Here is a 14,875-nt window from a genome sequence, read left to right as displayed (position 1 = left end):
GTAGTCTTTCTATTTTTGCTGTGGTTCTGGTTCGTTAACCTTTGCTGGCTAAGCCACTGGCCATCTCTCTGAGCAGACGTACACTGCGCGTCAGCCATCGATCAGTCCTCAAGGGTCACCTTCGTTCCCTTCTCCGGTGCAGGGAAGCAGCAGCCCTGCGGCTGTGTGGCTGATCAGGAGTCTGGTACAGTTCTTCTTTGACTGAAAAGAAAAATATCAATTAATACTTTGGAAACAGCTGAGTGCCACTGGTCATTTCCGACTCGCAAGTGGCTATTGTCCAGCATTTCTACCCTGGTGGCCCAGGAAATTACAGAAGTCCAGGTCTTCCGAGCAAGTCAGTACAGCAACCCTCATTACCTCCTCAACCACTTCCAAAAAATGTAAATGCTTCTTTCTTTTTAATTTTTTTTTTTTTTTTTGGTTAATCCTCACCTGAGGATATTTTTTCTACTGATGTTATTTTTAGAGAGAGTGGAAGGAAGGCAGAAGGGGGAAGGAGAGAAACATCGATGTAAGAGAGGCACATCGATTGGTTGCCTCCCACATGTGCCCTGACTGGGGCCAAGGATCAAACCTGCAACCCAGGTAGGTGCCCTTGATCGGGAATCGAACCCACAACCCTCCAGTGCACGGGCCGACTGACGCTCTAACCGCTGAGCCATGCCGGCCAGGGCAGTAAATGCTTATTTCTAAAGAATGGTCCTGGTTACAGTGGACAAATTACCATCGTAATAAAAACCTGTTACATGCTAAGGATATTTTATAGGTAGTAGATTAAATGTGGATTAAATTTATTTAGATCCCCATATTCAATAAGCATTTACAAAGCATGTCCCTAGGCCAGGAGCTGGGGATACGGAAACGACGAAGATAGGGTTTCTGTCCCTGCTCCCCCGCCAAATGTGTTTGGGCATTAATAGTCTTTAGACATGTCGAATTCTTCTTCTTTCTTTACCTTTTGGTATCTTTTACTGAAAACAGACAGTTATAAATTTTCACCACCTATACACTACTTACCTCCTTGCTATGTGACTTCAGTTAAAGCTACTCTCACTAAAATGCTAAAAACACATCACTGATATCCTAATTACTAAGTCTAGGGGCACTTTTCCAACCCCCAGTTCTCCTCCTCTGCAGCAGTTTCCACGAACGAGCGCCCCGGGCCCGTCGTGTCCCTCCCTCTCATCACGTCCATCTGTGTGCTCTGCTCGCGGCTTCAGCGGCTGCCGCTCAGCGACAGCAGATTGATCTGTGGCTCTGAGACGTCTCTTGAGATCCCAACAAGTATCTCTTGAGATCTTCCTGGTATATAAAAAAATTACATCCCTCTTCCTGACCATCACCAGCACACACAAGTTAACCTGACTTTTTTTTTTTTTTGTCTTGAAAACTTTATTTTCAGAATTATAACCAAACACAGTGTTCAAGCCAGAGACTAGGAGCCTGTAATCTCATGGGAGATAATACATGCTTATAGACTTGAACCTGAAAATGTTCTTTTTGGCTTTCATGTAAAATCCAAGGAGTTTGTCCCTGCCAGGTACGTCATATGCCAAGTACTCAGGACACGGGTTCTTCGAGGCCTTCCTGCTGGTCTCTGTCTGGAGCCGGCACACACACGGGGTGGTGACAGGCTCTGGGCTGCATGAGCCTCACGGTGTAATAGCTAATATGTGTTGAGCAGTTATCATGGGCCAGACAGTGTGCATCCCTTTGCACACCTGATTTAATTGTTGCAATGCCGTTTTGTTATAGGCAACATTGTTCTTCTTACTTTACGGATAAACAAACAGAGGCAGAGAGACGTGGAGGTGAAGCCATCTGCCCAAGATCACAGAAACTGATGGATTCATGGTTCGATCCCAGAGGGTCTCACTCCACAGCCCACACTCTCAACCACTCAGCACACTGTCTTTTCACACAGACGTTGCTAGTTCAAAGGTATTGCTTGAGATGGCCCCTGGCTGAGATTATGAACTCATTGGAATATAAATAATTTACTTTCTTTTACTTTAAATTACCAAAGGCTGTGAATGAGGAACCAGGATACAAATGGTAGAGCTGAAAGTGGGTGACCTGAATAATAAGACTGAAACAAGAGAACTCTGAGATAGAGAACAAAATAGACAGACCAAGAGGAAGCTCATCAACTGACATGAGTTATCTATCCAGTAAGTGAAGTGTTTGTGCTGAGCACAATGCAGAGAGCAAGAGAAAAAAATGATCTTTCTTCTGAAAGAGCTTGCAGGCGGCCACCACTGTATCTCAGTGGGTCTGCATAGGAGACTGCAGGGAGGGATCAGACAGGTGAGGCGAGGCAGGTGGCCTTGGAAATCCCTGTTTGTTGCTGTGGAAAATTCTACAGGTAACCAGTGTTGCCCTCGGTCACAGGTAAGGAATGCGACCTTGACTCAGGGCTTTGTCTTTATGCTGAGGAACCGCCTCATCAGTAGTTACAGTTACTCCTGTTATATCGAGATTGACCAAATCCTCTCCAAGCTTTTGTAAAATGATTGCCTTGTTTCAAATTCTCCTAGTTGCCTTTCACATTGGAGGTTCGTTTATTTGTCTGGGCCTAGGTTCATTCATTCGACAGATCTCCGTTGAACACGCGGTTCACGTTCAGTACTGCAAGGGTAGTGCATTGGCTGCTGGGCCTGCTCCGGAGCCGGCTGGCTGGGGCTCAGATGGGCAAACTGCTTAATCATTATAAGATAATTTAAATAACAATATTATTATAATGACACAAACACTTCCTTCTTGGAATTTATAAACGAGCAGAGGTAATAATGACTAATGATAATTTTTCAGAAAAGATACTCTTAAGAACCTCATATGTATCCATTTATATAATCCCCATACCAACTCTCTAGTTATAATTGCTATTATTTCTATTTTATAGCTGAAGAAACAAGTTTCCTGAGGTTGGGTGGCCATCATTACAGATCTAGAATTCAAACCCCGTCTGGTTTGACTCCATATCTGAGTTGTTAGCGATTTCTCTCTGCTAACCCTTAAATTATTCTGGTTTTTCCCAGTACTTCCATTCCCTGTTTGATTGCTGACCACTAGAACATGTATGTGAAGTCCAGTGAAAGCCGATAGCCACCTGTACATGGCCAACACTTGGCGTGTGTTTAGAAGCTGTAGGAGGCCTGAACCCGCTTGCTTTCCTGCCCTTGGTTTTTTGGATCTAGTGCCATACACAACGTCCGGGCATTCCATAGACCAGTTCTGCAGATAAGAATATTCTGGGCAGAGTTGGTTACTCCGAGAGCGATTGGTTCTTGACCAGAGGGATGGTGTTTGTGGGACAAGGAGCAGCACTGACAATACAAGTTTAGGAACCTCAGGGCTCGGGGGAAGCCCATCGGACTTCCACCCTGCGAGGTGCAGGTGTCTGAGGCGCGGCCGATGACCGGCTTGGCAACCGAAAGCTCAGGGTGCAGACCTCCACCCCCAGGGCCGCTCCTCAAGACATGGCAGATTGAAGAGTACAGGATGTTGGAGGATTTTCTTTCTTCCTTTGTGAGAAAATTGATGTTCTCTACATACTAATTAAATTTACGTGCACCATTACCTCCTGAGGCCGGCAGAGTAGGGATTAATGTTGAGTAATTACAGTCCCTCCACATGCTTTCCATCACATCTGAAAATGCCTGTCCTGTCTGACGGACGGGGCGAGGCAGGCGGGCTGATGCTCTGCTCCAGCCTGAGGACGCGGGGGTTCCGCGGGCCCAGCGGGCCCTCTGTCAGTGTCCCTTTCTCTACGGGGACAAAATAGGAGTGATTACACTTGCCATAACCCTGGCTGGAAGATTAATGACATGGCATTTGACCATCTGTTTATGGTTTTTAAGTGGGAGCTGCTCAATAGAGATATTTTATTTGGGGCCAAGTGATCTCATTTGTCCTCAAACTGAAGAGAAGGTGTTACTACTTACCCTTAGGAGAGTGGCTACAGAAAGAACTATATTTTTAAAAGCTACACGTTCTTAGAGTTTTTATTTAAAGAAGAAAAGGAGAATTTGGAATTAAGGGGACCAGATCTAGATAAAAGGGAAAACATGCTTAGTCCGAAGTTATTTGCTAACACTAGAAAACATCACCAGCAATTACTCCAAAAACAAGGTGCGCAGACCCATTTGGGAGAAGGGGGAAATACAAGCAGAAGATGGCTTGATTAGTAACTTCTTGAGAGAATAACTACAGGCTGCCCCTCCTCTGCCACCCTGGCCAGGTAACTGTCAGGGAGAGCAACCAGGACCCCAGTTCCCTCACCCCACCCCTCTGGGACCGGTCTCCACAGAATGACAACAGGTCACGTCAGCCCGCAGTCCTCTCTCGGCCTCCTCCGGGTGGCTCACTGGCAGGCCCCTGGCACCAGAGGGCTGAGACTCACCGACATCCTTCCCAGCAACAAACTTAGAGGGGCTGCCAGTGCTCTCGGTGACCCATGAGCAGATGTTTGTAGCTCCCTCCACCTGCTCCTCGCTCCTGTGCTCCTTGCCTGTAGCCCAGAGGACCAGGCACACTTCCGTCAGGGCCAAGAGAAGAACCACAGAAAATGGAGCCTTGTTATATTGCTGGGGGTGCCCCTTAGCTGTTTAGAGGGTCCTATCTCTGGTGGGAGTGTTCAGCTCTAACTTCGAAACAAGACTTAAGGAGAAAGGGTAGGTCATTCTTACAGCCCTTTGACCAGACACCTGGGAGGCCAGAGGCAGAAGGGTGCAGATTTGCAACGTCTCTCCTCCGATTTCTAGTGATTTTGCCAGATATTTTTGTGGTTTTCTATAACTGAGTTTGTTTTCTTTCAGTCCTTGAAAGCCCATAGAAAAAATCTGTTCTAGAATCTAGGGCAATTCCTGGTATATGGTAGATTCTCAAACATTTGTTGAATGAATGAATGAATGAATGAATGAATGAATGAATGAATGAATAGAACTGTTCCTTTCTAGACATACTACAGATTTGGAGCAAGCCTCAAAGTTGGTGAAAGGGGTACCCAGAGAGCATTTTCCCTCACCATGTGAGGCTGACCTTCTTGCTATTTCTTGGGTTAGATGCTTATGTTGCGAAAAAAATGGTGGCTTTGAGAGTTCAGCAAGTCTAGAGGTCAAGCAGAGCTCAGTAGTGGGTCAGAATTCAGAACGAAGAAAAGAGAAGGACACGTGAGGAGAGAGCAGGTTTTTGGGGCCCCCCACTTCTCTTACTCAATTGCTTCAGAAGCAGTTCCAATTTGATTGAGAAACAAAGTTAAGGTGACCCATTTACATTTTACAGATTATTAGTGTTTTCCCCCAAATGTCACCCAGGGATAAAGCTATAAAACCAAAATTCATCCTTTTTTTTTTTTTTTTTTTGCAGAGTTTGTCCAAATACCAGCTGTCCCTCTGAGTGATCTGACCTCTAATAACAGATAAGTAGAGGCCAGTAAGGGACTTTAGAACCCATGAGGTTATCTTGCCCTGTTGTTTGCCTCATTTAATGCTTGATGGATTTTTGAGATACTGAACATTTTATCTCACCATAGAGGCAGCCAGAGATGACACTTGGAAGTGACATGAGCTCTCCAAGTCCCTGACTGTGATATCAGCATCCTGTTCCTGCTCCACAGGGGGCTCAACGTCAGTGGGAGCCGGGCGTGCTTGTGATGGACGGTGACCATTGCAACAGCTTTAAAAGGCCTTCGAAGGGGGATGTTTGCGGTGGCCAGGCACTCGGCCGACTTGGAAGACTGAGGGGGGCTGTACTCGGGAGAATTAGGAGCTTGAGGGTTTCTACTTTTCCTTTTTCAGAGGCTCTTTTCCAGGGCTCAGTGGTGGGGATGGCTGGGTGGCAGGACGCCCAGCGGCCCGGGCTTGGGGCAGTGGAGGATAAACTGACTTAATAAGGAAAAGGGTTCATCGCATGAACGCTGTGCAGCAAGGCGGAAGCCCACTGGGTCACTCGAGAGAGCTGCTCGTAAAAACGCGACACGGGCAATGCAAGACTAGGGGGGCATTTGACTACATGATGATCGAAACCTTACGGTTCCATAATGTACTCTCTGCCCTCTAGGACTTTTTATGTTCTAAATCTCATAAAAATAAATATCCCCAATTGTACTTCTATTCGATTTTAGATCACATACAAGGTTCTGAACATCTGTTTGTACAATAATATCCATGAGGTCATGGCTTGGACTTGGTATGTTTTTGTGGGAAAGAAAGGGTTTTTTTTCCGATACCATCCAGCTTAAGAAATATTACTGTTTTTTTGGTCTTGCTAAGATAACTATTGACCTCTTTGAAAATAATCTGTTGTTTGCTGGGTACACTGTTAACATCGTCTCTCAAGTCCAGTTTCATTAATTTCAGTTACAGCAGAATAAACAGTCTCAGTTCAGGACCCAACTGCCCACGTCTCAGTCACTTGAAGCTTCCTGAGGTTTTGTTTGTTTGGTTGGTTGGTTTTGGGTTTTTTTCACCTTAAGTCCACAGCCTCATGGAGCGTTTACACCAAGCTATCAAATATCTATCTATTTAGGGCTTGACTTTTGGCCAAACACCACAGGGACTGGCACATCTCCTTCGTGAAGTTCAGTGGATGGGAAAGAAGTGTGTGCACACACACTCACAGGCGCGCACACACACACACACACACACACACACACACACACACACATCTGTCGGGTAGAGAAAGCAGACCATGACAACTGTCCTAATGTTTGTGAAGTCATCGCCCCAGGAGACAGAGATAAGCAGACACACACTCAAACCGCTGATTCACAGTCTGGCCGTCCGGGAGAGGCTGCCGTGCAGGGGTCCCCACAGCAGACCTTCAGACCTGCCTGCGCACGATCCTCTCTCCTCAAAGGCTGTCTTGAGAGGGTGTTTCTTAAGAAGTACCTACAAATCAAAAGGATGTGTCGCTCCAGGCCTCCCAGAAAACACTGGCATTGCATTGGCCTGTTCCAAAAGTGTGCCATGGGCGAGGGCTCCCAGCTTCTGCCTGTGTGCTCCCCACTTACCCTCCATCAGTTTGATCCTCAGGTAGGCGATGAGAAGGAGCAGCAGCAAAGCCACAGGCAGGAAGACCCCGGCGAGCAGGAACCAGCCCGGGAGCTCCTTGGGGAATGCGGACAGCACAGGGCTCATTGCCAGTCCCATGGACCCTGCCCGGCCGCGGCGTTGGCAGTGGGGATGAGGGCGGTGTGGTTTAATCAGCATCTGTTTTCTTGTGGGAATCCGGCCTTTGCTCCGCACATCTCGGTGGAACTTGGTGTGGACTTTGCTCTGTTTAAACAGCCCCATGAATTCTGAGAGGGTTGCTAGCAGGTTACTCTGTAACTCAGCGACACAGGGTAGAGGAATGCAAAGGTGATTCCCAGTCCATTCCAGAGACGAGGACTTACCTGGCGGGTTGGAAATGACATCAGGAGGCCTAGATCTCTTGGTATTCAGTTTATCTGGAATGAAAAGTACCTGCCTTCAAGCAGAACTCATCATCATATATATCCTATTTATATATTTCCTGACATAGCAAGAGTTTTCCCTAAATTTTCTTTTTCAGAGTTAAACATGCCTTACTAACCATGTTAATGTAGCTATGAACCTTTGTGTAGAAAAAGTGAATTTTCCTTCCTACCCAGTTGACACAACTAATCCCAAGGAAGGAGAAACAACATTTCTTCCCATGTGTAAAAACTCTTCTGAGTATGTCTCGCTCTGACGCTGTCCTGAGAGGTGCGCCCATGTATTCCTTCGTTCAACAGACCTGTGATTCTTCTGCAACCTCTTGACTTGATGCTGGGTTTGCAGAGCAGAGTAAGCCACGGCCCTGTCCTGTGAGGGTGGAGACAGGCACAGAGATAATGGCCACAGCTGATAACGACGGACTGGATGGTAATATGGCCCCTCTTCCTCTTCCCCTTGATCCACGAGTGTCTGCGTCCTGCATTAGGGGCTCACGCTCTGAGCTGCCTTCTGCTTGCACATTCCGGGGTGCACCGTTACCAGCAGGAGGTGGGCCCTCAATGACCGTGATGGGGGCTGTGTGGTAACTACAACGTTTCTGGGAAAAGAAAGGGTCATAAACTACGCTGACCTTGACTTGTTGATGAAGTTGACTTGCCATTGACGGCTTCAGTAACAATTTTTCAAAGATGCTAATCCAAGCCAAAACCAATGGAAAGAATCGCTTTCACATTGAAAAGATCTGTTGGAGAAATTGTAAAATTTGGGGGCGGAATTGGCAGCCACCTGCTGGGGTTTGTGCCTCCTCTTATGTTCGAACCCTGTGTCCTACCCTCCTACCCTACGTGGCAGCTGCATGGTGAGTGGCTGACTGTCTGTCATGAACGTGCTGCTGCAGGCGCCTCCAAATTCCTTCATCAAGGATCCCCGTGGCCACGCAGTCTTAGTCCCAGCTGTGACATCGCTCCCTTATTGATAAAGTAGTATGGATGGGGGCGGGGGGTCTTGAGGAAGCTTGGCTGGCATTCCCGGGCAGTGAAGAATAAGCAGCTTCTTCTTAGGAAAGAGACATCTTAATTTCAGAAGAGGCATTTAGAGGCCCCACGATTAAGTCCGCATTCCTACTGTGCCTGCTTCCCTTCTCCCTCTCCAGTTCCCGGCTGCTGCTCCCCCTCTGGAGCCCTCCCCGGAGACGCCTCTGGTGTTCTTTCAGCTTGAACAGGATGCTAATTTGTAAAATGTCAATCTACAAAGAAGTTCCACACACAGGTGAAACTGCGAGGGAGATGTTAGGCGGCCTGTGTGTCATGTTCTTTCTTTCTGTGCCTTCCATTCAGCAAGCCTTCTTCAAGCGTCTAGACGAAGGTAAGTGAGGGCAACAGGCAAATATAAATATACATGACAATCATGTAAGCTCCCAGATGGTCACATCAGCCAGTGCAGCGGAGGCACGGAAAACAGACCGATGGATTCCAGTTAAGGAATTGGGCCGCGTCCGATAAAGATAGAGTTTGAGTTGTACCTGGGCAAAGGGAATGAGGAGCACTCTCCTTAAGCAAACATGTGACAGTAGGGCCAGCAGGGTTTGTGGAGGGCAGGGAAGACTTGAGAGTGCCTAAATGATACAGGATTCAGGCCAGAGAGTGTCTTAAGAGGTGGAAATGTTGGGTAGCATCAAAGCTCTCAGACTTTTGAATGCCCTACTAAGGACTCTGCTATATGGACAAGGGGAACCCATCAGTGGTCTTTGATCCTGGCAGTACGTGATCTGCACGGGTCCAGGAAGCACTCAAGTAGCCCCTGAGGAAATGGACTGAAGAGAGGATAGATCAGAGTAGGTTGTCTCAACGTGGTATCAAGATGGAATGAGTCTGAGATAGGGGTTGGCAGAAGAAAGGGAAAGAAGGGGACAGGTAGTCTGCAGAGATGACACAAACTGTGCCTGGTGAATAATTATACCGAGGTAGGTAGATGGTGCCAGTAATACTAATAATCATTGAGCATTTACTATGTATCAGACACCATATAAACACACTTTGTGTTTATCATCATATTCAATCTCCATGGTAATCTTATGAGGAAGAGACCCATCTGGCAGACAAAGAAATAAGAAACAGAGATTCACCCGAGACATATGTCTGGCAAGTGACAAAGCTTAGGATTCAAATCCAGGGCCCATGCTCTCTACCAGTGTGCTATGGGTGTAGGCAGTGCTGGACAGCAGATTTGGGTAGGAGAAGATTTATAGTTTTACCTCATTAAACTGGAGGTGATGTGAGATATTTAAGGGAAACCTGGCGCCAATAGGGAGTTCATAAGAGAGACAGGCATGTGATAGATTTGGGAGTTACTAATGTATAGGTGGTGGCTGGGGTCGATGGGGGATTGCTCAGGAGTGTACATGAGCATAAACGAGAAACCAGCTGTAGACTGGAATGAATGCGCTCACTTAAGACATGGAAGGAAGGATAAGAACCAGAGAAGAAAACCAAAAAGGAGGTACTGAGAGCTGGTTAGAAGAACTGAAAGGAAATAATGTTAGGAAGTGGTGGCCAAAGACAGTGTCAAGAAGGATAGGGCGGTAGAGGTGTCGTTTCCCGGATCTGAGGCTACCCTGATCCCTATGGAGGTTTTGAGAGAGCAGACCCTTTGAAGTGCCTTAAAGGTTTCGTTTCTTCCTTCCCTCCCTTCCTTCCCCCACTCCCTCCTTTCTTTCTTCTTAAAAGGGCTCTTTTGGGGTATAAGTGACATGCTAACCTGTACGACTTATACATTTTGACATGTATACATGTCCATGAACTAATCACCACAATCAAGTGATGAATCAAGTGATGGACCATGAGTCCATCACACAGACGTTTTCTGGAGTCCCTTTGCTCTGTCCCCCACCCCTCCTGTTCCCTCAATCCCCAGTCAAACACATCTCTGTCACCATACATCAGCTTTCGCTTCCCAGAGTTTTATATAAATGTCGCCACTTTTTTGTCTGGCTTCTTTCACTCGGCATAATTATTTTAAAATTCATCCATATTGTTGTGCTTATCAATAATTCATTGCTTTATATTGCTGAATAGGAAGCATTTGATAGTATCGATCTCTATTTGCCCATTTGCCTGTTAATAAACATTTGAGTTGTTTATACAAGCTACTACAAATAAAGTGGTCTAGACATTTCTGTATAATTCTTTATATGGACACGTTCTCTCATTTCTCTTGGATAAATACCTAGAAATGGAATGGCTGGATCATAAGGTAGGTGTGTGTTTATATTTTTAAGAACTTGTCAAACTGTTTTCCAAACTAATTATACCATTTTATATCCCCACAAGCACTGTTATAAGAATTCTAGTTCCTTCACATATTCACCAACACTTGGAATGGTCAGTCTTTTTTTTTTCTTTACTGATTTTAGAGAGAGAGGAAGGGAGAGGGAGAGAGAGATAGAAACATCAATGAGAGAGAATATCGAGTGGCCGCCTCCTGCATGCCCCTTGCTGGGGATCGGGCCCATAACCTGGGCATGTACCCTGACCAGGAATCGAACCAGGGACTTCTTGGTGCATGGTTCTGTGCTCAACCACTGAGCCATACCGGCCGGACAGTCTTTTTTATTTTAGCCATTCAAATGATATATAGTGGCATCTACTTGTAGTTTTAATATACATTTCCTTAAAATTTTTGAATATCCTTTCATGTGCTTATTTACCATTTTGTGTATCTTATTTGGTGAAATATCTGTGCAACATTTTTATCCATTAAAAAAATTGGGTTGTTTTCTTATTGGGTTTTGATTGTTCTTTATATATTCTAGATAAAAGTCAATTATCAGATATATGATTTTTTCCTAGTCCTAGTTTTGTTTTTTATTCTCTTAACAATGTCTCTTAAAACACAGAAGGTTGTCATTTTAATGAATACCAATTAACCAGTTTGTTTTCTATGGATTGTACTTTTCACATCTAAGAAATCTTTGTGCAACTCAAGGTTTCCAAGATTTTCTCTAGAAGTTTTATAGTTTTAGTTTTTATAATTAGGTCTATCCTCTTTTTTTTTTTTTAATCCTCACCCGAGGTCATTTTTGCATTTATCTTCAGATAGAGCGGGAGGGAGAGAGGGGGGAAGAGAGAGAAACATCGATGGGAGAGAGACACATTGAGTGGCTGCCACCCACACGACCCAACCAGGGCTGGGGACAAACTACAACCGAGGTACATGCCCTTAGCAGGAACCCAACCCGGGCTCTCTGGACTGCAGGCCAATGCTCTAACTACTGAGCCAAACTGGCCAGGGCTATGCTCTATTGTGAATTAACTTTTGTATATGGTGAGAGATATAGGACAGAGTACTTTATGTATTTCTTTTTACATATGGGTATTGGATTGTTCCAGCACTATTTGTTGGAAAGACTGTCCTTGCTCCCACATTGCCTTTGCTCCTTTGTCAAAAACCAAAAGTCCAGTTCTGTGCTTTTCTGTGCTCCCTGTTCTTTTCCATCAATCTAGTTGTTATTCTTTGCACCAATACCATTCTGTCTTGATTAATGTAGCTTTAAAATAAGTCTTGAAACCAGGTACTGTTAGTCCTCAACTTTGTTTTTGTTCATAGTTGCTTTAGCTAGTATAGGTATTTTCATTTCCATATGAGCTTTGGAATTAGCTTTCCAATTTCTATAAAAAGGCCTGCTGGGATTTTGATTAAGATTGCATCAAATAGAGAGATGAGGAAAGAATTGATATTTAAAAATATTGACTTTTCTGACCCATCAACATGACATATATTTTCATTTTACTTGGGTCTTTGTTAGCTTTTCACAACAATATTTTGTAGTTTTCAGCATACTGGTCTTGAACATTTTTTCTTGTCAGATGTATTTCTAAATATTTCTCATACACACACACACACACACACACACATATGTATATATATGTTTGCATATATATATATATATATATATATATATATATATATATTTTAATCCTCACCCAAGGATTTTTTTCTATTTATTTTCAGATAGAATGGGAGGGAGAGAAAGGGAGAGAGAGAGAAACATCAATGTGGGAGGGACACATTGACTGGTTGCCTCCCGCAAGACCCCGACCAAGGCCGGGGATGAAGCATAACCGAGGTACGTGCCCTTGGCTGGAATCGAACCTGTGGCTCGTTGGTCTGCAGGCCGACTCTCTAGCACTGAACCAAACTGGCCAGGACTAAATCTTTCATATTTTTATGTGACTATAAAGGGTATTGCTTTTTAAGTTTCAATTTCTGATTGTTGCTGATATTAAAGGTTTCCCTAATTTATGAAAAATACTACATCACTGGGCACTTCTAGAAGGTTAAATGTCAGAATTCATTAAAACATCCTCCAGCGCTTGGGAACTCTGGTCCATAAAGGCTCCTATCCCAGTCCTAACTGAGTGCTGGGGGTTATGCTTCGCAGGCATAGCAGCTGTGGGAAGATGGGTGTTTGAACCCTGGTGATCTGTCTACTTGATGTACCAAATGTAGGGTGGGGTCCACAGAGGGTACGCAATCTGCTACCATCATGACAGCAAGTTCTTTGCCTGGCTCTTTACCATCTGGTGGGAATAATCAATACTGTCAGTGGAAAATATGCATCTGTGAAAATAGAAGGACAAATTACATTGGGGATTAAACTCCCTGTTGATTTTCTTAGTAGTGAATGCTCCCATTGTTGGTTTACATGGTGATTTAAAGCACAGGTGAGTGCAGATGCCAATATTTGGGAGTAAATTCTTAGGGTATTACTCTTAAACCACCAACTATATACTCCTAGTGACAGCGGGACAAAAGCCTTCCTTAGATAATTGTGACCTGTTGAAGGTAATGCCAAACCCACCTGACCTCTGCTTTGGTCTCTGCATTCATCTGACTGAGCCATAAAGAATGACTCATTCCTGTGACGTGACTTGGGACAATGAAAGTTCTGAAGTCCATCCGTGGAAAGTGCCAAAGTGCCATTAGCTGATATCTGTAAGACCAAACTATGTGCAGCTACAAAGCCAATATGAAAACGTAAAGGCAAACACAACTAACAAATGTCAAACAAAGGGCTCTGACTTAACTATACTCATGTTTTGCTGAAATGAAGCATCGCTCACAATGTAAGCGTAGTGCTGACTTACTCCAGTGTGAGCCTTTTGAGCAGAAAGTCTATATCCTCTGCCTCTTGCTGACTGTCCCTCTGCACTTGGCTCACTGGTGCAGGTCCGTTAAAGTAGTACCGCTTGGCACCAGTACCGCGGTCAGCACAGAGACGGGGACTCTGAAACCATGCGGCAGTGGTGGGTTATAAGGTGCTCATTCAATAACAAATGGGATTGCAGAAGTGACAATAAAGAATTGAAGTTCTGGTTTAAACTTTGGGAAAAGGTCCATCAGCTTTCATTTATTCATATCTGCAAGTAAGATATATTGATTAAGGGCTTGACATGTGCCCTGGATGTACTGATTTGGGGGATATGAGCATATTCATGGATCAGACAAAGTCCCTGCCCTTATGAAATGTATATACCAGCGGAGTAGACAGGTAATATGCAATAGTAGGTAACAGTTATCAAATGCATGTGTTGTTACCGGTAGTGGTCTAAGCATTTCATATGTTCTATATCATTACAGTCTTATCTCAATGCCTCTGAAGCAAGTACCATGTCTATCATCACCATTTTGTAAGGATAAATTCATGGAGCTCTCATGACTTGTCAAGGATCACACTGTGGCAGAGCCAGGGTTTGGACACAGAGTCCAAACACGTATCCACTATGCTCTACTGCCTCTCAGCCTCCTGGAGATATACATGTACAATGTTCAGGAGTGAAAAGTGCTCTGCAGGAAAACTTAGAGAATAATAGGAAATGCTCATGTTAGGTGGGTGGTCGGGGAAGGTGTTTTGGCCTGCTGGGGCTGCCATAACAAAATACCACAGACTGGGGGCTTAGACGACAGACATGTATTTTCTCACAATTCTAGAGGCTAGAAGTCAAGATCAAGATACTGGCTTCTGTTGAGACCCCTGTCCGTGGCTTGTGGATGGCTGCCTCCTGGTGGGCTCATGTGGCCTCTTCTCTGGGCACAGGCTCTCCTGGCACCTGTTCCTCTTCTTCTGAGGCTACCAACTGTATTGGATTCAGATGCCACCCTTATGACCTGTTTACCCTCAACTGCCTCCTTAAAGGCCTTGTCTTTCTATATAGTCTCACTGAGGGTTAGAGATTCAGCATATAAATTCCAGGCAGGGGGCTGGGCACGATTTAGTCCATTGCAGATGGTTTTTCTGAAAAGCTCGTGAGCAGAGACCTGAGTGACGTGAAAGAAGGAGCCATGTGCATATTTGGAGGAACAGAGTTGTAGGCAGAGGGAACAGAAAGTACTACATTACTGAAATGGGAATGTGT

The sequence above is a fragment of the Molossus molossus genome, unplaced genomic scaffold (genome assembly GCF_014108415.1).
Source record: "Molossus molossus isolate mMolMol1 unplaced genomic scaffold, mMolMol1.p scaffold_m16_p_8, whole genome shotgun sequence".
Classification (NCBI taxonomy): Eukaryota; Metazoa; Chordata; class Mammalia; order Chiroptera; family Molossidae; genus Molossus; species Molossus molossus.
Note: the sequence above shows the minus strand (reverse complement) of the source record.